This window comes from Coregonus clupeaformis, chromosome 12 (assembly GCF_020615455.1).
Source record: "Coregonus clupeaformis isolate EN_2021a chromosome 12, ASM2061545v1, whole genome shotgun sequence".
Classification (NCBI taxonomy): Eukaryota; Metazoa; Chordata; class Actinopteri; order Salmoniformes; family Salmonidae; genus Coregonus; species Coregonus clupeaformis.
The window spans coordinates 18708115-18732324 of NC_059203.1; positions in this window are offsets into that span (position 1 = coordinate 18708115).

Genomic DNA, 24210 nt, shown 5'->3' on the forward strand with positions numbered 1-24210 from the left:
TGAGCCCAGGCAGAGGAAGGAGGTGACAAGCTTTGGAAAACCGGTCCACAACGACAAGAACGGTGGTGTTCCCCTGGAAGGGGGAAGGTCAGTGACAAAGTCCACCGAGAGGTGAGGCCAGGGTCGTTGTGGAACCGGCAGGTGAAGGAGCTTTCCATAAGGGAGGTGTCTGGGTGTCTTAGACTGGGCACAGATGGAGCAGGAAAATACATAAACCCGGCCGCCCATAGCCAAGGTGGGCCACCAGTTCTTCTCAGTCAGGCAGGTGATCGTACGGCCTATCCCAAGATGACCTGACACAGGCGCCATGTGCGCCCAGGAAAGGAGGCGGTCCCGCACACCCGTGGGCATGTAGGCGAGGTTCTCCTGGACACTGTACAGGTGCACGTTCCGTACGCAGGGCCTGCCATATGTCAGCGTCCATGTCCCACACCACTGGCGCGATGATACGGAACGGAGGCACGATGGGGGTCTCCTCTCCCTGCCTCTCCTCTGCGTCATAGAGGTGAGACAGGGCATCCGCCTTCACGTTCTTCGAGCCTGGCCTATAGGAAAGTGTGAATTGGAACCTGGCAAATAATAGAGCCCACATGGCCTGTCTTGGGTTTAGCCTCTTTGCTGCCCTGTTGTACTCCAGGTTGCGGTGGTCCGTCCACACCAGAAAAGGGTATTTGGACCCCTCCAGCCAGTGCCTCCATGCCTTCAGAGCCTTCTTGACCGCCAAGAGTTCTGCGTCCTTTACATTGTAGTTTCTCTGGGCAGGGCTCAGCTGCTCGGAGTATAAGGCGCAGGGCCGCAGTCTTGGAGGGGTTCCGGTGCGCTGGGACAGCACTGCCCCGACTCCTACTTCGGAGGCATCCACCTCGACGATGAAGGGGAGTGAGGGGTCGGGATGTGCCAGCACGGGAGCAGCGGTGAAGCGTGCCTTCAGCGTCTTGAACGCCCTCTCCACCTCCGCCGGCCAACAAAGCCGCTGGGGACCTCCTCTCAGCAGGGAGGTAAGAGGTGCGACCACCGTGCTGAAGCCCCGGATGAACCTCCGGAAATAGTTGGTGAACCCCAGGAATCATGCTCCAGCAGTCTTCCCAGCACAGACCTGACTAATGAGACATGCTGGGCTCGGTCAGCAGAATAGACCGAAATGTTGTCTATGTAAACCACTACACCCTGTCCCAGCATGTCCCGAAACACTTCGTTAATAAAGGCCTGGAAGACTGAAGGCGCATTAGACAGGCCAAAGGGCATTGCGAGATACTCGTAATGCACCGTGGTCATGGAAAAGGCCGTTTTCCATTCGTCGCCTGCACGAATGTGCACCAGATTGTAGGCACTCCTCAAGTCCAGTTTCATGAAGTACTGCGCCCCGTGCATTTGTTCGATGATGGTTGGGATGAGGGGTAAAGGATAACTGAACTTAATGGTGGCTTTGTTCAGTGTTCGATAATCAATGCAGGGGCGCAGTCACCCATCTTTCTTCTTAACAAAAAATAACCTAGAGGAGGCTGGTGACGTAGAGGGGAGGATAAAACTCTACTGGAGCCTCTCCTGTACGTAGGTCTCCATGGCCTCGGTCTCCGTGAGAGGGGATAGACGTGTCTTCTCGTGAGAACTGCGTCAGACAGCAGGTCAATGGTACAGTCCCAGGGGCGATGAGGAGGCAGGCATAGAGCCTGGGTCTTAGAGAAAACCCATTCCAGATCCTGGTATTCCTCCGGTAAATCCACTTGAGTGGCGTGGTCCGGACTTTCCACCATAGTGGTGTTGACAGAAACCTCGAGACACCTCCCCTGACACTCCTGCAACCAACCCAGATTCCTCCTACACTCTGCCTCGGGCAAACGTGCAGAGCCCACCTCCATCAGCTCTGCCCACGGAGCAAGTGTAGCCATGGGCTCCGGATTCCGCGCCGGTCTTCGTCGGGACTGCAGGAGTTGTCCAACCGGATCGTCATGCTGATAAGCTGGTCGAGTGACAGGTTGTCATCATGACAGGCTAACCCGATCTGTACCTACTCCTGTAGTCCGCTGCGGAAAACAGTGACCAGAGCCGACTCATTCCATCCGGTGGAGGCTGCAATGGTCCGGAACTCCAGGGCAAACTCCGAGGCGGTCCTAGATCCCTGGCGTAGTTGGAGAAGATGCTCACCCTCCTTTCTCCCCTCTACAGGATGATCAAACACCAAGCGGAAGAGGAGGGTGAAGCGCTCGTAGGACTCGACCTCGGGTCCGCCGTTTCCCAGACCACGGCACCCCAGTCCAGTACCCTTCCGGTCAGTGCCGAGATGACTATGGCAACCCTGTCTCTCCCAGAGACAGCCTCGGCGTAGCGACGAGGTACAGGTCGCATTGCAGAAGGAATCCCTTGCATCTCGCTGGCGTGCCACCAAAGCGCTCCAGGAGGAATAGGGGTATCCCGCGGACCGGCTCAGATGGGACTGGAGGGACTGCACTTTCAATAAAATGCAAATTCATTACTTAAAAATCATACAATGTGATTTTCTGGATTTTTGTTTTAGATTCTGTCTCTCACAGTTGAAGTGTACCTATGATAAAAATTACAGACCTCTACATGCTTTGTAAGTAGGAAAACCTGCAAAATTGGCAGTGTATCAAATACTTGTTCTCCCCACTGTATGTGCATCTAATATGGTCAGGCTAAAACAAAAATGCCCCCCTTTGTAGGCTACAAGGCCATGGCGAACCCTTTGTAGGCTACAAGGCCATGGTGAACCCTTTGTAGGCTACAAGGCCATGGTGAACCCTTTGTAGGCTACAAGGCCATGGTGAACCCTTTGTAGGCTACAAGGCCATGGTGAACCCTTTGTAGGCTACAAGGCCATGGCGAACCCTTTGTAGGCTACAAGGCCATGGCGAACCCTTTGTAGGCTAAAAGGCCATGGTGAACCCCTTTGTAGGCTACAAGGCCATGGTGAACTGATGTTAGGCTCCTAGAGGAGAGGGTAAGATAGGGTAAGACTGAACAAAGGTAGATTCCCAGTAGGGGACAGTGAAAATGGTGGTGTGGAGAGAGAGAGAGAGAGAGAGAGAGAGAGAGAGAGAGAGAGAGAGAGAGAGAGAGAGAGAGAGAGAGAGAGAGAGAGAGAGAGAGAGAGAGAGAGAGAGAGAGAGAGACAGATAGAGAGAGAGATACTCCATTAAACCAGTATTAGTACTGTTGAGAGAAATAAGAACATCAAAGCATCACATGATCCTTTGGTCCTTACAACGCCTCTCTTCGCTGGGCAAACTGACTTTCTGACTCACCTCATGTAGAGTGGGTGCTGTAATCTGGAACCTCTCCACCTTAGACTCTCCCTTACTTTAGGAGTCAAATTCACCCACACAAGAAACATTTACTGAGAGTAGTAGACAGATAGATGAATGTTTTTTTTTTTTTACAAACTATAGTAAGCTGTGACTATGGAATTCAATAAGGTCTATAGCAGCAACAGTTCATAACATAGATTGTAAGTTCATGAAATTTACTCTGATACCTGTGGAACCAACACAGTACACAGCTTTCCCAGTTAGCGTCATCATCACTAGTGATTATCACTTCACACATTACGTATCACCAGATCAACTATCCACTCCTCTAACCCTTCCTTTCTCTTCCCTGTTTCTTCATTGAGGCACTTTCAGCTGAGTCTCTTGGTTTCAATTAGAGTCTACTGTTTAGCTCCCACTCTGTTCAATGACATCTGCACCTGGCGGTATCACACACACACGCGCACGCGCACACACACACACACACACACACACACACACACACACACACACACACACACACACACACACACACACACACACACACACACACACACACACACACACACACACACACACACACAGCAGCATCTGAGTAAACACCCAACACAGCTGTTCTAGGGGAGTGAGGAGGGAGGAAGAGGAGGTAGTGGAATAACAGGTCTTCTCGTATTTTCCCCTCCCCGTCTTCCTTCTTGAGTTCCCCCCCATCTCTGTCTCTCTCTCTCAATTCATTTCAATTTGTGACGAGTACTGAGGATACAAAGAGGCAGCTAACAAGGTCAAGGTTCACTCAAACAATGACAAAGAGAATAAACAAAGAGAGAGTACATGACACGAAGCAAAAACAATCACACACAACATATTACAGAACAGTCCAGGGCTAAAATAAGGGTGGTGATGAGATGATGAGGTGCAGGTGAGCTGGAGGTGATTAGGGTGCGTTGGGTTTCCATTCCGGTGTTGCCGAGGTGGTGCGCTCAGACCGGTGGCTCAGTAGACCGGCGAATCAGAGCGCCGGAGGGGAGCAACGGGAGGAGACGTGACACAATTTAAGGGCTTTATTGGCATGGGAAACATATGTTTACGTTGCCAAAGCAAGAGAAACAGATAATAAACTAAAGTGAAATAAACAATAAAAAATGAACAGTAAACATTACACTCACAAAAGTTCCAAAGGAATAAAGACATTTCAAACGTCATATAATGTCTATATATGTCACGAGAATTTCTATCTCTAATACTCAAGCTTGGAATAATTCCCAGAGGTGGTAAGACTCTAGTTAATTAAGAATTAAACAAATTCTCCAGTCTGCAATGGATCAGCAATTTTATTCAGAGAGCGCTCTGGCGCTAAAAACACACACAGGCTTTTTATATGCGTCCACACAAAGGACGTTGCTCCGCCCACCTTTAGGCGGCCTGTACGTTTCCACAGTATAGAATGGTTAAGTTTGAGTTTATAGGTTTCCTTTCTCCTGGAATGTTTGTCTCAGCAGTTTCTAACCCCCTTCTCTGTTAGTTGGTTTATTGTCTTATAACTCTTAAACACAGTTTACACATTTATACAGTATTGGGGTGGAATCTTTTTAGTCATTATAATAAACATACAAATTCATCTATCAATATATAGTGTTATAACGATGTGCAAAAAGTTAAAGTACAAATGGGAAAATAAATAAACAAAAATATAGGTGGCATTTACAATGGTGTCTGTTCACTGGTTCCCTTTTCTTGTGGCAACAGGTCACACATCTTGCAGCTGTGATGGCACACTGTGGTTTTTCACCCAGTAGATAAGGGAGTTTATCAACATTGGATTTGTTTTCGAAGTCTTTGTGGGTCAGTGTAATCTGAGGGAAATACAGTGGGGAGAACAAGTATTTGATATTTGATTTTGCAGGTTTTCCTACTTACAAAGCATGTAGAGGTCTGTAATTTTTATCATAGGTACACATCAACTGTGAGAGACGGAATCTAAAACAAAAATCCAGAAAATCACAACTGTATGATTTTTAAGTAATTAATTTGCATTTTATTGCATGACATAAGTATTTGATACATCAGAAAAGCAGAACTTAATATTTGGTACAGAAACCTTTGTTTGCAATTACAGAGATCATACGTTTCCTGTAGGTCTTGACCAGGTTTGCACACACTGCAGCAGGGATTTTGGCCCACTCCTCCATACAGACCTTCTCCAGATCCTTCAGGTTTCGGGGCTGACGCTGGGCAATACAGACTTTCAGCTCCCTCCAAAGATGTTCTATTGGGTTGAGGTCTGGAGACTGGCTAGGCCACTCCAGGACCTTGAGATGCTTCTTACGGAGCCACTCCTTAGTTGCCCTGGCTGGAAGACCCAGCCACGACCCATCTTCAATGCTCTTACTGAGGGAAGGAGGTTGTTGGCCAAGATCTCGCGATACATGGCCCCTTCCATCCTCCCCTCAATACGGTGCAGTCGTCCTGTCCCCTTTGCAGAAAAGCATCCCCAAATAATGATGTTTCCACCTCCATGCTTCACGGTTGAGATGGTGTTTTTGGGGTTGTACTCATCCTTCTTCTTCCTCCAAACACGGCGAGTGGAGTTTAGACCAAAAAGCTCTATTTTTGTCTCATCAGACCACATGACCTTCTCCCATTCCTCCTCTGGATCATCCAGATGGTCATTGGCAAACTTCAGATGGGCCTGGACATGCGCTGGCTTGAGCAGGGGGACCTTGCGTGCGCTGCAGGATTTTAATCCATGACTGCGTAGTGTGTTACTAATGGTTTTCTTTGAGACTGTGGTCCCAGCTCTCTTCAGGTCATTGACCAGGTTCTGCCGTGTAGTTCTGGGCTGATCCCTCACCTTCCTCATGATCATTGATGCCCCACGATGTGAGATCTTGCATGGAGCCCCAGACCGAGGGTGATTGACCGTCATCTTGAACTTCTTCCATTTTCTAATAATTGCGGCAACAGTTGTTGCCTTCTCACCAAGCTGCTTGCCTATTGTCCTGTAGCCCATCCCTGCCTTGTGCAGGTCTACAATTTTATCCCTGATGTCCTTACACAGCTCTCTGGTCTTGGCCATTGTGGAGAGGTTGGAGTCTGTTTGATTGAGTGTGTGGACAGGTGTCTTTTATACAGGTAACGAGTTCAAACAGGTGCAGTTAATACAGGTAATGAGTGGAGAACAGGAGGGCTTGTTAAAGAAAAACTAACAGGTCTGTGAGAGCCGGAATTCTTACTGGTTGGTAGGTGATCAAATACTTATGTCATGCAATAAAATGCAAATTAATTACTTAAAAATCATACAATGTGATTTCCTGGATTTTTGTTTTAGATTCCGTCTCTCACAGTTGAAGTGTACCTATGATAAAAATTACAGACCTCTACATGCTTTGTAAGTAGGAAAACCTGCAAAATCGGCAGTGTATCAAATACTTGTTCTCCCCACTGTATGTGCATCTAATATGGTCATACATTTGGCAGGAAGTTAGGAAGTGCAGCTCAGTTTCCACATCATTTTGCGGGCAGTGTGCAAATAGCGTGTCTTCTGCTGAGAGGCAGGTCTGCCTTCCTTAAGTTTGGGGCAGTCACAGTGGTCAGGTATTCTAATACTGTGTAATCTCTGTTTAGGGCCAAATAGCGTTCTAGTTTGCTCTGTTTCTTTTGTACATTCTTTCCAATGTGTCAACTAATTATCTTTACGTTTTCTCATGATTTGGTTGGGTCTAATTGTGTTGTTGTCCTGGGGCTCTGTGGGGTCTGTTTGTCTTTGTGAACAGAGCCCCAGGACCAGCTTGCTTAGGGGACTCTTCTCCAGGTTCATTTCTCTGTAGGTGATGGCTTTGTTATGGAAGGTTTGGGAATCGCTTCCTTTTAGGTGGTTGTAGAATTTAACGGCTCTTTTCTGGAATTCCTAATTCTGCTCTGCATGCATTATTTGGTGTTTTACTCTGTACAATGAGGATATTTTAGCAGAATTCTGCATGCAGAGCCTCAATTTGGTGTTTGTCCCATTTTGTGAATTCTTGGTTGGTGAGCGGACCCCAGACCTCACAACCATAAACAATGGGTTCTATAACTGATTTAATTATTTTTAGCCAGATCCTAATTGGTAGGTCAAATTTGATTTTCCTTTTGATGGCATAGAAGGCCCTTCTTGCCTTGTCTCTCAGATCGTTCACAGCTTTGTGGAAGTTACCTGTGGCGCTGATGTTTAGGCCGAGGTATGTATAGTTTTTTGGGTGCTCTAGGGCAATGGTGTCTAGATGGAATTTGTATTCGTGGTCCTGGCAACTGTCAGGGCCCAGGTCTGACAGAATCTTTGCAGAAGATCTAGGTGCTGCTGTAGGCCCTCCTTGGTTGGGGACAGAAGCACCACATCATCAGCAAACAGTAGAGATTTGACTTTAGATTCTAGTAGGGTGAGGCCGGGTGTTGCAGACTGTTCTAGTGCCCATGCCAATTCATTGATATATATGTTGAAGAGGGTGGGGCTTAAGCTGCATCCCTGTCTCACCCCCCTCTCTCTCTCTCTCTCTCTGCTTGTGATCTGAAGTGATCATCTATTGTTTTGTTGCATGGTTCCACAGCACCATAGACTCATCTAGCTAACCACCATAATTTCCCCCACCTAACTAACCACATGTTACCTCCCCCAACTAACTAGCCACCCGTGACCTCCCCCACCTAACTAACCACCCGTAATCTCCCCCACCTAACTAACCACCTGTGACCTCCCCCACCTAACTAGCCACCCGTGACCTCCCCAACCTAACTAATACCCATGACCTCCCCCACCTCACTAACCACCCGTGATCTCCCCCACCTCACTAACCACCCGTTACCTCCCCCACCTCACTAACCGTGACCCCCCACCTCACTAACCACCCGTGACCTCCCCCACCTAACAAACCACCTGTGACCTCCCCCACCTAACTAACCACCCGTTACCTCCCCCACCTCACTAACCACCCATGACCTCCCCGTTGGCATCATGGAATATGAGGATTCCGAACAAACACATCACAGTGTAAGATTTATTTTCTAAACATTTAGCTAGGAAATGAAAGGGCTTTAATTTTAAGTACAGTCTGTCCTACTCCTCCAGGTAGACTCTTGTCATAGTTAAACAACCAAACAAACACCACTTGCCAGAGCCTGAACAGAGGCTGAACAGAGCCTGAACAGAGGCTGAACAGAGCCTGAACAGAGGCTGAACAGAGCCTGAACAGAGGCTGAACAGAGGCTGAACAGGGCCTGAACAGGGCCTGAACAGAGGCTGAACAGAGGCTGAACAGAGCCTGAACAGAGGCTGAACAAAGGCTGAACAGAGAATGAAATATAACACTATTGTGTTGTTATGTCTTAATAACATTAAGACCAGTGGTGTAAAGTACTTAAGTAAAAATACTTTAAAGTACTACTTAAGTAGTTTTTTGGGGTATCTGTACTTTACTTTACTATTCATATTTTTGACAACTTTTACTTTTACTTCACTACATTCCTAAACATAATTATCTGTTTTTTACTCCATACATTTCCCTGACACTCAAAATTACTTGTTACATTTTGAATGGTTAGCAGGACAGAAAAAGTGTCTAATTCTCATCCCTACTGCTTCTGATCTGGCGGACTCACTAAACACATGCTTTGTTTGTAAATGATGTCTGAGTGTTGGAGCATGCCCCTGGCTATCAGTAAATTTAAAAATCAAAGACAATGGTGCTGTCTGGTTTTTATAATATGAGGAATTTGAAAAGATTTATACTTTTACTTTTGATACTTAAGTATATTTTTGAAATTACATTTACTTTTGATACTTAAGTATATTAAAAAACAAGTACTTTCAGACTTTTACTCTAGTAGTATTTTACTGTGTGACTTTCACTTTTACTTGAGTCGTTTTCTATTAAGGTATCTTTACTTTTACTCAAGTATGACAATTGGGTACTTTTTCCACAACTGATTAAGACTATGTTACCCACGAGGCAATGCTCCACCCACACATTGGTTGTTGAGAGTATGCCTTGCATAGCTGTACTATTGCTAGCCGAACGACTATATCGTTATTAAACGTAGTTAAACCTACGCCCCGGTTTGTCATTAAACAGGGAGCAAACATAACATCGTGTCAGATTGGTAGTCGCTATGAAGAGACAGAGAAGAGGAAGTAATAACTCTTAAAATTCCAGAGACGAAAATGTAACATTCTAGCTACCACAACTCAAGTGAGGTGAGTAGTGGAAAATACTAGCTAGCAAGAGTGATGGCAATGAGCCGCAGCAGCGAGAACGAGGGTGCAGCGGAATCTGTTGACATTAAAGTTGATGAGCAACCTACATGAAATACTGTAAGAGTTGAAACGGTACCTGTTCCCCGAGTGCTCCCCGTCATGGACAGGCTTAGTTCTCCTACTCCTATGCAGTTAACGGGCAATCTAGCCTACAATTCAAAACATTTTCACTGCAGAGGTTCAATATCTACCTAGCAGCCAGTGGAGCAGTGGAAGATGATGACAAATTGAAGCTTAAATTGTTCTGCATGTTCTAGGAGAGGATGCATTGGACATTTACAATAGCTTTCAGCTAGATGAGGCAAACTTGGAATTGACTGTGCTCATGGCTCAATTTTGAGGAGTACTTTGTACCAAGCCAGAACATCTAATTTGAGAGATACACATGTTTCACTCATGATCAGAAATAGGTCATCAGTTTAGACCAGTACTTGGCTGAGTTAAACACACTGAGAAAATTTTTTGAATTTTTTATCTGAAAAACTCACTAGTGAAAGACAGGATAGTCTGTGGCACACTTGATAATGGACTCAAGGACAGATTATATTAGGATAAAGCAGTGACAGTGTATAGCTGCTGAATCCACCAGAGCACTAAAGAGCTGAGCAAGGATGAGACAGCATGCAGGATGAGGAGGAAACAGCATGCAGGATGAGGAGGAGACAGTATGCAGGATGAGGAGGAGACAGTATGCAGGATGAGGAGGAAACAGTATGCAGGATGAGGAGGAGACAGCATGCAGGATGAGGAGGAGACAGCATGCAGGATGAGGAGGAGACAACATGCAGGATGAGGAGGAGACAGTATGCAGGATGAGGAGGAGACAGCATGCAGGATGAGGAGGAAACATCATGCAGGATGAGGAGGAGACAGTATGCAGGATGATGAGGAAACAGTATGCAGGATGAGGAGGAGACAGCATGCAGGATGAGGAGGAGACAGTATGCAGGATGAGGAGGAGACAGTATGCAGGATGAGGAGGAAACATCATGCAGGATGAGGAGGAGACAGTATGCAGGATGAGGAGGAGACAGTATGCAGGATGAGGAGGAGACAGCATGCAGGATGAGGAGGAAACATCATGCAGGATGAGGAGGAGTCAGTATGCAGGATGAGGAGGAGACAGCATGCAGGATGAGGAGGAGACAGTATGCAGGATGATGAGGAAACAGCATGCAGGATGAGGAGGAGACAGTATGCAGGATGAGGAGTAAACAGCATGCAGGATGAGGAGGAGACAGTATGCAGGATGAGGAGGAGACAGTATGCAGGATGAGGAGGAGACAGTATGCAGGATGAGGAGGAAACATCATCCCTGAATCACTGTTATGCTCTGTCCTTCTGAGTTTGAATTTCAATTGAATGAGGGTGGGATCAAATCGGGGATAGGAAAAGCATAACTCCACTCCAAAGAGAAATGTTGTATATCTGTTGCATGGTTTGTATTCTCATGAGTTTTAAAGCTGTGGTAGTGCATGTGTTTGTGTTTGTGTGTGTGTGTGTATGTGTGTGTGTGTGTGTGTGTGTGTGCATGTGTGTATGTGTGTGTGCTTGCTCAATAGAATCTTTACCGCATTTTCATTTCAGCAAGTGACAACCCAAATTCCAACTTAACATACACTCTTAGAAAAAGAGTTCCAAAAGTGTTCTTTGGCTGTCCCCATAGGAGAACCCTTTTTGGTTCCAGGTAGAACCCTTTTTGGTTCTTGGTAGAACTATTTTAGGTTCCACATAGAACCCTCTGTGGAAAAGGTTTTACCTTGAACCAAAAAGGGTTCTACCTGGAACCAAAAAGGGTTCTTCAAAGGGTTATCCTATGGGGACAGTCGAATAACCGTTTTAGGTTCTAGATAGCACTTTTTTTTCTAAGAGTGTAGATGTTAGTTACAGATGCAAAACACTCTTCAAATGTGAACAAACAAGAACTGTTTACCAAGCATCTGCCTATATTTCTCATAATGTACAGATGTAGGATCTTAATTTGATCACCCTTTTGTTGCAGGAATTTCCCTGCACAGCAGAAGAAAAAAAAAACTTGTAGTGTATTTGATGTTTAAAAAGGCTTCTGAAGTAATCCACATACCATTTCACTATTCCTGTTGCTGCAAGATTACATTCCTGCTGTAGTAAACTGGATCAAATTAAGATTGTATATCTGTATGGATAATAGCCTGGTTAAACTAGACAGAATGCTGCGCTCAGTGGTGAGAACATCATTCAATCTGGTTTACCCGGGCTAAGAGAATAGAGCCCCCTCTCTCTGCTGTAGACTGACCTTTCAGAAACATTATGTCTGAGGGACGTTGATTCATGCTTATCAGTCAACACACTGTGCTGTGGCCGTTTCTGTTATTGGGTTAATATCATGGTGTAGCCTATATGAGTGTACATGGACACCCAGAGCTGAGTAGAGTGAAGAAGATTCTAACAACAGAACTCAGTGTGCTTAGTCTGCTGTCAACACAGACCTACCTTGTACAGCTCAGCCATACCTAACAACACAGACCTAACTCATACAGCTCAGCCATACCTAACAACACAGACCTAACTCATACAGCTCAGCCATACCTAACAACACAGACCTAACTCATACAGCTCAGCCATACCTAACAACACAGACCTAACTCATACAGCTCAGCCATACCTAACAACACAGACCTAACTCATACAGCTCAGCCATACCTAACAACACAGACCTAACTCATACAGCTCAGCCATACCTAACAACACAGACCTAACTCATACAGCTCAGCCATACCTAACAACACAGACCTACCTTGTACAGCTCAGCCATACCTAACAACACAGACCTAACTCATACAGCTCAGCCATACCTAACAACACAGACCTAACTCATACAGCTCAGCCATACCTAACAACACAGACCTAACTCATACAGCTCAGCCATACCTAACAACACAGACCTAACTCATACAGCTCAGCCATACCTAACAACACAGACCTAACTCATACAGCTCAGCCATACCTAACAACACAGACCTAACTCATACAGCTCAGCCATACCTAACAACACAGACCTAACTCATACAGCTCAGCCATACCTAACAACACAGACCTAACTCATACAGCTCAGCCATACCTAACAACACAGACCTAACTCATACAACTCAGACCTACCTAATAGGTTTCACTGTGTTGCCTACATGAACATCCAGATCGTATTTCTGTTTTTGTTCTCACAGCACACAAGCCTGGCCATATCATTCCCTGTGATAATGCCATGGACTTCAGATAAACACAAGCCAGGCCAAATCATTGCCTGTGATAATGCCATGGACTTCAGACGAACACAAGCCTCAGTTTTAGTCTGCTGTACAGGAGAAGGACATCAGAATGTAACTAATGTTCTACTGAGATCAATAACAACACAAAGATTGTCATTGCACTCTCCACTCTCAAAGCTGCACATTTATTTCGTAATGTCTCATCACACTAAAAATAACATTCCTTTCATTGGCACTGCCCGTGAAAACGAACCAACTCAAGCGTTAGTTTAGTGTGCTGTATAGTGGAATAACATGGCAACATGCCTCTGCTGTTGTTGATCACAAGTTCAGAGGGAATAGACCATACAATCAACAGACGGTGTTCTATGTCTTTACTGTACTACTGAGACGGTGTTCTATGTCATTACTGTACTACTGAGACGGTGTTCTATGTCATTACTGTACTACTGAGACGGTGTTCTATGTCAATACTGTACTACTGAGACAGTGTTCTATGTCATTACTGTACTACTGAGACAGTGTTCTATGTCATTACTGTACTACTGAGACAGTGTTCTATGTCATTACTGTACTACTGAGACAGTGTTCTATGTCATTACTGTATTACTGATACAGTGTTCTATGTCATTACTGTACTACTGAGACAGTGTTCTATGTCATTACTGAACTACTGATACAGTGTTCAATGTCATTACTGTACTACTGATACAGTGTTCTATGTCATTACTGTACTGCTGAGACAGTGTTCTATGTCATTACTGTACTACTGATACAGTGTTCAATGTCATTACTGTACTACTGAGACAGTGTTCTATGTCATTACTGTACTGCTGAGACAGTGTTCTATGTCATTACTGCACTACTGAGACAGTGTTCTATGTCATTACTGTACTACTGAGACAGTGCTCTATGTCATTACTGTACTACTGAGACAGTGTTCTATGTCATTACTGTACTACTGAGACAGTGTTCTATGTCATTACTGTACTACTGAGACAGTGTTCTATGTCATTACTGTACTACTGAGACAGTGTTCTATGTCATTACTGTACTACTGAGACAGTGTTCTATGTCATTACTGTACTACTGATACAGTGTTCTATGTCATTACTGTACTACTAAGACAGTGTTCTATGTCATTACTGTACTACTGAGACAGTGTTCTATGTCATTACTGTACTACTTAGACAGTGTTCTATGTCATTACTGTACTACTGAGACAGTGTTCTATGTCATTACTGTACTACTGAGACAGTGTTATATGTCATTACTGTACTACTGAGACAGTGTTCTATGTCATTACTGTACTACTGAGACCGTGTTCTATGTCATTACTGTACTACTGAGACAGTGTTCTATGTCATTACTGTACTACTGAGACAGTGTTCTATGTCATTACTGTACTGCTGAGACAGTGTTCTATGTCATTACTGTACTACTGATACAGTGTTCTATGTCATTACTGTACTACTGAGACAGTGTTCTATGTCATTACTGTACTACTGAGACAGTGTTCTATGTCATTACTGTACTACTGAGACAGTGTTCTATGTCATTACTGTACTACTGATACAGTGTTCTATGTCATTACTGTACTACTGAGACAGTGTTCTATGTCATTACTGTACTACTGATACAGTGTTCTATGTCATTACTGTACTACTGAGACAGTGTTCTATGTCATTACTGTACTACTGAGACAGTGTTCTATGTCATTACTGTACTACTGATACAGTGTTCTATGTCATTACTGTACTACTGATACAGTGTTCTATGTCATTACTGTACTACTGAGACAGTGTTCTATGTCATTACTGTACTACTGAGACAGTGTTCTATGCCATTACTGTACTACTGAGACAGTGTTCTATGTCATTACTGTACTACTGATACAGTGTTCTATGTCATTACTGTACTACTGAGACAGTGTTCTATGTCATTACTGTACTACTGAGACAGTGTTCTATGTCATTACCGTACTACTGAGACAGTGTTGTATGTCATTACTGTACTACTGAGACAGTGTTCTATGTCATTACTGTACTACTGATACAGTGTTCTATGTCATTACTGTACTACTGATACAGTGTTCTATGTCATTACTGTACTACTGACACAGTGTTCTATGTCATTACTGTACTACTGAGACAGTGTTCTATGTCATTACTGTACTACTGAGACAGTGTTCTATGTCATTACTGTACTACTGATACAGTGTTCTATGTCATTACTGTACTACTGAGACAGTGTTCTATGTCATTACTGTACTACTGATACAGTGTTCTATGTCATTACTGTACTACTGAGACAGTGTTCTATGTCATTACTGTACTACTGAGACAGTGTTCTATGTCATTACTGTACTACTGAGACAGTGTTCTATGTCATTACTGTACTACTGAGACAGTGTTCTATGTCATTACTGTACTACTGAGACAGTGTTCTATGTCATTACTGTACTACTGATACAGTGTTCTATGTCATTACTGTACTACTGAGACAATGTTCTATGTCATTACTGTTCTGCTGAGACAGTGTTCTATGTCATTACTGTACTACTGAGACAGTGTTCTATGTCATTACTGTACTACTGAGACAGTGTTCTATGTCATTACTGTACTACTGAGACAGTGTTCTATGTCATTACTGTACTACTGAGACAGTGTTCTATGTCATTACTGTACTACTGAGACAGTGTTCTATGTCATTACTGTACTACTGAGACAGTGTTCTATGTCATTACTGTACTACTGAGACAGTGTTCTATGTCATTACTGTACTACTGAGACAGTGTTCTATGTCATTACTGTACTACTGAGACAGTGTTCAATGTCATTACTGTACTACTGAGACAGTGTTCTATGTCATTACTGTACTACTTAGACAGTGTTCTATGTCATTACTGTACTACTGATACAGTGTTCTATGTCATTACTGTACTACTGAGACGGTGTTCTATGTCATTACTGTACTACTGAGACAGTGTTCTATGTCATTACTGTACTACTGAGACAGTGTTCTATGTCATTACTGTACTACTGAGACAGTGTTCTATGTCATTACTGTACTGCTGAGGACACGAACAAACTAAATCACTCTTTATTTAAAGCACCACGTTTAACATTGAAAATAACATTTTATTCAAACATTACTGTCAAGGGTATTTTTTGTGTCATTTTTGAAAATCTGAATTGAACACAAGACTAAACTTCAGAATATTGTTATGGTTATTTTTGTTTTCTTATGAGTTTGAGTGGTAGTTTGACATTTTATCTCTCTAATCGATTGGACATGAATTCATCATTTATTATAACATGTGCGTGGAGCTCCAGTTAAAATTCAGCCATCAGCCCTCGGCCACATTATCTAAAGAGCCTGGTGCTTTTCCAGTGCACACAGCCACCACCAAGGGAAAGGTATGTGGAGGTGTTGTGATCATAATTGCTAGTCTAGATGATTTAAATCAGGACTTTGCCAGGTATGGCACACACTTTTATGAGTTGCTAGAAGGTCAAACAGGAGTTGACTCTGGGTAGCTCTCTGCAGCCCTAACAGCAGCCTGGTTGAAAACATGGATTTATAATAAGACCAGAGACTTGAAGAGATTAGTTCAGACTAATCAGAGAACGGTAGGGGCTCTATTCAATCCGCATCGCCGAAGTTCAGCTTTACAGCGTGTTTGAAATTTAAAGGCAATGTTCCCGCTTTAGCGGAGACTGCATTCACAGTAAACACTGCATATGTCGGCTCAATTGGAAATTACCTTAACATTTCTATTAACGGAATCTGTAACGCTTCAGTTTTACAGATTGAATAGAGCCCTAGATCACGACTGATTGGGTCACCGGGACATGGACTAAAGAGCATCTTCATTCCTGCTTTCATAATGAGAGCTGTGATAGGTTAGGTGATAGACAGTCCAGATCACAGAGCTGTTGTGTGGGACGATGGAAGGCTAGAATGGCTGTAATGTATTAGAGCTCCCTCCCTGTGGGAATATTTCAATTGCATCCTCCTCGCGTCCTCTCTCCTCGTGTCCTCGCGTCCTTTCTCCTCGTGTCCTCGTGTCCTCTCTCCTTGTGTCCTCACGTCCTCTCTCCTCGTGTCCTCGCGTCCTTTCTCCTCGTGTCCTCTCTCCTCGTGTCCTCGCGTCCTCTCTCCTCGTCTCCTTCTCAAAACCCACTGGAGGAAAAGGTCAGAGGGGAGGGACCTCTGGCTTTCTTATCCAATGGATTCTGAGAAGGAGATGAGGAAAGAGGAGAGAGGACACGAGGACAGAGGACGCGAGGAGGATGCAATTGAGATCTTCCTTGTGTGTAAGAGAACAACACTCAATTGCCCAAGTTGAGGGACTTCAGAAGGCAGCATTGTAAGGATCCTTGGGAATAGGACATTACCTAAAATTGTGATTTTAATCAAAATAGTATCCTTTTGGATTGAAATGTCTGCAATGTCTTTCAGCTCTCTGCCTGTGTGTAAGACAACAACCCTCCCTATAGTCTTCCTACTATAGATGTTAGTGATATGCTGTAAAGACAATGGTGGTCCACGGGTGTACTACGCTACACTTCCACTCAATAACAGCTAAGCACAGGACATAAACTAAGCTCAATTGTGCCACGTACTACGATCTCACCCGTCCGTGATGACGACGGCTTTATCGGAAAGACACTGTAAGAATTAATAGAACAATTGATCAATCCAAAGCTGTGATTAGTTCGGTGAGAAATCAATAGCTACCGGAGTAAACACTTTACTACACAGCGTGTTTTAGTCTTCCTTAAAAAGCTGAAAGGAGTTGGTGCTTTCAGCTTTTTTTAAATGTTGTCTTTGAGATCAGGGATGTGCTCAGCAGGGCGGATCCTTTTACATTAGGATGGTAGTTGTAGTTCATGAGCATACAATAATATATATAAATATATATATAATGGATAAGAGGACAACAAAATGAAAATTGATGAGCAGAAGTATGGGATGGGCGACCTCTTGAAACGTTCAGTTCTTGACTTTGGTATAGTCAGTTGATTTATAGCCAGTTGATTTATAGTCAGTTGATTTATAGCCAGTTGATTTATAGTCATTTATAGCCAGTTGATTTATAGTCAGTTGGCTATATTTACATCTATTGATATTCTAATGTAAAGAGAGCAAACAACAAAATGACATCAAAGTTAAACAGTGATTCAAGCAACAATATTTTGTTTAAATATGTCTTTGGCTGAAACCTATAGATAGCATGGTGTATGAATCAAAACAGTTTTCAAACCTTAACAGTATTTTACACAACATAATGCCCTCCAGCTAGTGATGGGTTCACACACACACACACACACACACACACACACACACACACAAACAATACAGCTTTATCTACCAACAAACATACACCCGCTCAACAATGTTATCATGGCTCTGAGCATGTGTGTGTGGGTGTTTCTACATGTGTGTGTTTCTGAGGTGCAGAGCGGTACAGAACGGTGGGTACATACAGTGGTGTTATTGATGGGGAGAAATTCTCCCTGTTCCACGGTAAGGTACAGACCATGGGGTATATTTTTAGACACAGTGAATATAGGGAAGCTATTCACTCAGTCAGTAATCTCTCATTCCTCTGTGGAGACCGGGCTTGTGCAGCGTCGAGGCAGACAGGCCGATCGCTTCACGATGGAACTCGTAAAAATTATAATACCGTGATGATGCTGCTTGAAAGGCCAGCAGTTAAATTGAGGATGACGTGAGAGAAACAGAGAGAGAAAGAGAAATATAGAGACAGAGAGGAACGTCCCAGTGAAGAGAGTAAAATAAGAGAGGTTGAAGATGACGTTTGTCATCTTCTGACATGCATGTCTTTTATCATTCGTGTGAATTAGATGGGATTTGAGTCCGCGGAAGAGCAGTGTTGGAACGTGTACACACACACACACACACAGAGAGAACATGAACATCTCTGTGTGTTAATGGAATGAAGGGACAGTGGGATAGAACATATACGTGAGTGGAGCAGTAGAATTCCACGTGATGGGAGTGCTAGAACACGGCAGCAGAGACAGTCTGTACATCACAACACTAGCGAAAACACTCCTATAGAGCTATAATATCTCTGCACCTCACACATCTCCTATAATATCTCTGCACCTCACACATCTCCTATAATATCTCTGTACCTCACACATCTCCTATAATATCTCTGTACCTCACACGTCTCCTATAATATCTCTGTACCTCTCACATCTCCTATAATATCTCTGCACCTCAAACATCTCCTATAATATCTCTGCACCTCACACATCTCCTATAATATCTCTGTACCTCACACATCTCCTATAATATCTCTGTACCTCACACATCTCCTATAATATCTATACTGTTTATGTACTTCACAACATGTAACGTAGAGGGTGGGAGTCAGGAAGCAGGTGCAGTTTGTGAGTTTAATAACAATGAACATGGAACGATACAAAAGAAGAGAAGCGTCTGACATGGAAACAAACAATACTACCTGACGACTACTAACAGAAGAGTGCTATGAGAAGGGTAAGTAATGAGGTCCAGGTGTGCCTGATGAGACGCAGGTGGGCATAATGGTGGTTGCCAGGTGTGCGTGAAGATGGGTTGCCAGGACCGGTGGTTAGTAGACGGGCGACGTCGAACGCCGGAGGGGAGGAGCGGGAGTAGAGCATTGTTCCACACCTCTTCTGCACGCCTAAACCACTCATCCACCGCAGGAGCTTCGGTCTGGCTCGGAGTCCATGGGGCCAGGGCTGGCTGATAACCCAGAACACACTGGAACGGAGTTAGCCCGGTGGAGGAATGGCGTATTCTGGGCGTATTCAGGGGCCCACTCCCCCTGCCGGTCCTGACAGTGACTCCTCAGGAACCTCCCCAGCTCCTGGTTCATCCTCTCCACCTGCCCATTCGACTGACGCCGGTACGCAGAAGTGAGGCTGACCGTGACCCCCAGCTTCTCCATGAAGGCTTTCCATACCCGTGATGTGAATTGGGGGCCACGGTCGTCGGAGACGATATCCTTCGGAAGGCCATAGTAACAGAAGACCTGCTGAAACAGTGCCTCAGCGACCTGGAGAGCGGTAGGTAGCCCAGAGAGAGGGATGAAACTGCATGATTTAGAGAATCTGTCCATTTTCACCAAAATAGTGGTAAAACCATCAGAAGAGGGGAGATCAGTGACAATGTCAATGGACAGATGAGACCAGGGACACTGAGTCACGGGAAGGGGAAGGAGTTTCCCTGCTGGAGCGTTGCCGGGGGGATTTGGATTGAACACAAACCAAACATGAATTGACATAGTAGGCTACGTCCTGTGCCAAAGTGGGCCACCAGTATTTATCAGAAAGGGATTGGATAGTGCGGATGATACCTGGGTGTCCATCGGTGAGGGATGTGTGTGCCCAGGTCAACAGCCGATCTCTCGGTGAAGAGGCGACTCCGGGATGCTGACCTTCTAGGCAGAGTTGCAAAGAAAAAGCCATATCTCATAAAAATAAAAGATTAAGATGGGCAATCTGACATATGGCATTTTCTTTGCAACTCTGCCTAGAAGGTCAGCATCCCGGAGTCGCCTCTTCACTGTTGACGTTGAGACTGGTGTTTTGCGGATATTATTTAATGAAGCTGCCAGTTGAGGACCTGTGAGGCGCCTGTTTCTCAATCTAGACACTCTAATGTATTTGTCCTCTTGCTCAGTTGTGCACCGGGGCCTCCCACTCCTCTTTCTATTCTGGTTAGAGCCAGTTTGCGCTGTTCTGTGAAGGGAGTAGTACACAGCGTTGTAGGAGATCTTCAGTTTCTTGGCAATTTCTCACATGGAATAGCCTTTGTTGTACAAGAACCAACCTTGACATGAAAACTAATTTGTGCTATTAGCAACAGTTTCACTACAATAGCTAGATAGATAGATAGATAGATAGATAGAGAGAGAGAGTATTCAGCATTGAGTGTGTTAACTGATGTTGTTAGAATCCTTTTTGTTTCTCATGGATTGATTTGAGAAAAGTGCAGCCAGATAGCAGACACTAGCTATCTAGCAGCCTAGTGGTCAGTGGACGAAGTCATTTTGGTAACATTTTCTAATGTTGGGACAGAAAAAGTAGCCAAGCTACTTTTTGAGCAATCCCATGAGTGTTTACGAGTTATCAGACAGATCTGTGCAGACGGACGTCTCGCTATGTAAAGAAGAAAAGCTTGAGTTAGGTGCTGTGGGTCAGAATTTGGGTGTTGGGGGGTCGGAGGTTGGGGCTGGAGGGCAGGGGTTAAGGGTTTTGATGTTGTGGGTCGTTGGGGGGGGTTGGACTGGGAGAGAGGTCCCTGGAGAATGACGGCCACCAGGTCTCAACCAATACGTTTTATTTATCCTTCATCGAACCAGGTGAGTCTCATTGAGATATTATTACATTTTTCCAAGGGAGCCCTCGCCCCTGGATTGGATTGACGAGGCCTAGAAGACAGTGTTGGGAGGTAGACTAGGCCACCTGAGAACGGTATTGGGGAGGTAGACTAGACCACCTGAGAACGGTATTGGGGAGGTAGACTAGGCCACCTGAGAACGAAGGCTATCATGTCTCAACCAACAGCAGGTGTTCTCACTGCTCTATCCCCCTCTGCCTCAACACTTGGTACAGCTCAAGGAAACTTATCCTCTAGACACATTATATCTTCGCACATTTTCCTATGCTTTTCACTGACAGGCTGCAACTCACTTATCAGCTAGAACTATTGATACGCGCTCTGCCCAAATAGCCGGCTTCCCAGATAGGCGTAGGCCTATGGACTAGTGATTTGAAACAATCTACAGCAATTAAATAAACAAAAAGAAGCTAATGATCCTCAGTGTCAATCTCTGCTAAAGTATTTTGAATATTTTATTTAGACAGGAGTAATTGTATAATTTTGGCTAAACATCAATTTACATTAGGGGAAGCCAGCATCCGAACAGTGCACTGTGCATCCGCTAACTTTCCTTTCTAATTTGCAAGTGGCTGAAACCAGAGATCTGTATATAATGACGAGATGCTCATGTCTCCAATGCGAGTCATTGTCCTAAACGTGTAAAGGCAGGCGACAAGCTTAGGTCTGCATATTATGCCCATAGAAACGCATTGGGCTTATTCTGGACAGATTTTTGCCAGAGTGAGCCCTGTCAATTTGCCTCTTCCTGTCTGCTGAAACTAGTGAGCGAAACAGCGCCCCTCTGTCTTACTATATGTATCCCATATATCTGAAGCTGTCTGGCCAGAAAAAGTATGACATGCCATACTCCTTCAAACCTACAGTGACAAGTCTGTCATCCTGAACACACACAGGGGACTGGAACGTGATGAAGCTGCTGACCAGCAGTACGTCTCCATGTTTCCCCCCTCCATCCATCCCCCTTTAACACACACACCTCCATCCATCCCCCTTTAACACACACACCTCCATCCATCCCCCTTTAATACACACACCTCCATCCATCCCCCTTTAACACACACACCTCCATCCATCCCCCTTTAATACACACACCTCCATCCACCCCCCTTTAACACACACACCTCCATCCACCCCCTTTAACACACACACCTCCATCCATCCCCCCTTTAACACACACACCTCCATCCATCCCCCTTTAATACACACACCTCCATCCATCCCCCTTTAATACACACACCTCCATCCATCCCCCTTTAATACACACACCTCCATCCATCCCCCTTTAATACACACACCTCCATCCATCCCCCTTTAATACACACACCTCCATCCATCCCCCTTTTATGTTTTTTCTTGATACAATTCATTATGTATTTATTATTATGTATTGCAGGGCTGCCTAAAAGCATGTGGAACAGAGCCTCCTCCTCTTTCTCATCAAACAGGATATAATACAACATTTTATTTAAACCTGTATGCTGACTTTTATTTCCTCAATCTAGCATCATAGTGACGACAGCCCAGTATCTGTCCCCAGCTCTGCACAAGAACTTCACCGAAGCTGACTTTGATTTCAAGGTTTGTGATTTTGACAGAGTGACACAAACACGCGAGGAGGGAGAGTGTTGCTGCAGCCCACTCCAGAGACACACACACACAGAGACACACAGAGACACACACACACACAGAGACACACACACACAGAGACACACACACACACAAATGTGCAAATATTAACACACGCATATGCTCCTACGCACACACCATACATGCAAGCATGCATGCATGCACAAACACACACAAACAAACAAGTAAACACATGCACACAATCACACAGCACACACATAACCTCCCTCCAATCAGCTGTGTTTTGCAGCTCAGTAGCTCAGTAGCTCTAATCCAACAATAACGAGGCCTTCCCTTTCCTCCTCATCCTCAGCTCTCCTCTCCTCTCCTCTCCTCTCCTGAGCTCTCCTCTCCTCTCCTCTCCTCTCCTCTCCTCTCCTCTCCTCTCCTCTCCTGAGCTCTCCTCTCCAATCCTTCTCTCTCCTCTCCTCTCCTCTCCTCTCCCTCTCCTTCTCCCTCTCCTCTCTCTCCTCTCCTCTCCTCTCCTCTCCCTCTCCTCTCCTCTCCTCTCTCCTCTCCTCTCCTCTCCTCTCCTCTCCTCCTCTCCTCTCCCCTCTCCTCTCCTCTCCCTCTCCTCTCCTCTCCTCTCCTCTCCTCTCCCTCTCCTCTCCTCTCCTCTCTCCTCTCCCCTCCCTCTCTCCTCTCCTCTCCTCTCCTCTCCTCTCCCTCTCTCCTCTCCTCTCCTCTCCTCTCCTCTCCTCTCCTCTCCTCTCCTCTCTCTCCTCTCCTCTCCTCTCCTCTCCTCTCTCTCTCCTCTCCCTCTCCCCCTCTCCTCTCCTCTCCTCTCCTCTCCTCTCCCTCTCCTCTCCTCTCCCTCTCCTCTCCTCTCCTCTCCTCTCCTCTCCTCTCCTCTCCTCTCCTCTCCTCTCTCTCCTCTCCTCTCCTCTCCTCTCCTCTCCTCTCCTCTCCTCTCCTCTCTCTCTCTCTCCTCTCCTCTCCTCTCCTCTCCTCTCCTCTCCTCCCTCTCCTCTCCCTCTCCTCTCCTCTCTCCTCTCCCTCTCCTCTCCTCTCCTCTCCTCTCCTCTCCTCTCTCTGAGCTCTCCTCTCCAATCCTTCTCTCTCTCTCTCCTCTCCTCTCCCTCCTCTCCTCTCCTCTCCTCTCCTCTCCTCTCCTCTCCTCTCCTCTCCTCTCCTCTCCTCTCCTCTCCTCTCCTCTCCTCTCCTCTCCTCTCCTCTCTCTCTCGCACGCTCTCCCTCTGTCTCTCTGGTTAAAGTCTGGGTAAAGGAGAGGGGTTCAAAGGTAACCAAACATAACCTACATACAAATGAAAATGCTCCTTAAAACAGGTCAATAACATCAATAACATCAATATCACATCAATCAGCCCCTGTACACCTTAATTAGGAAATATTTAAA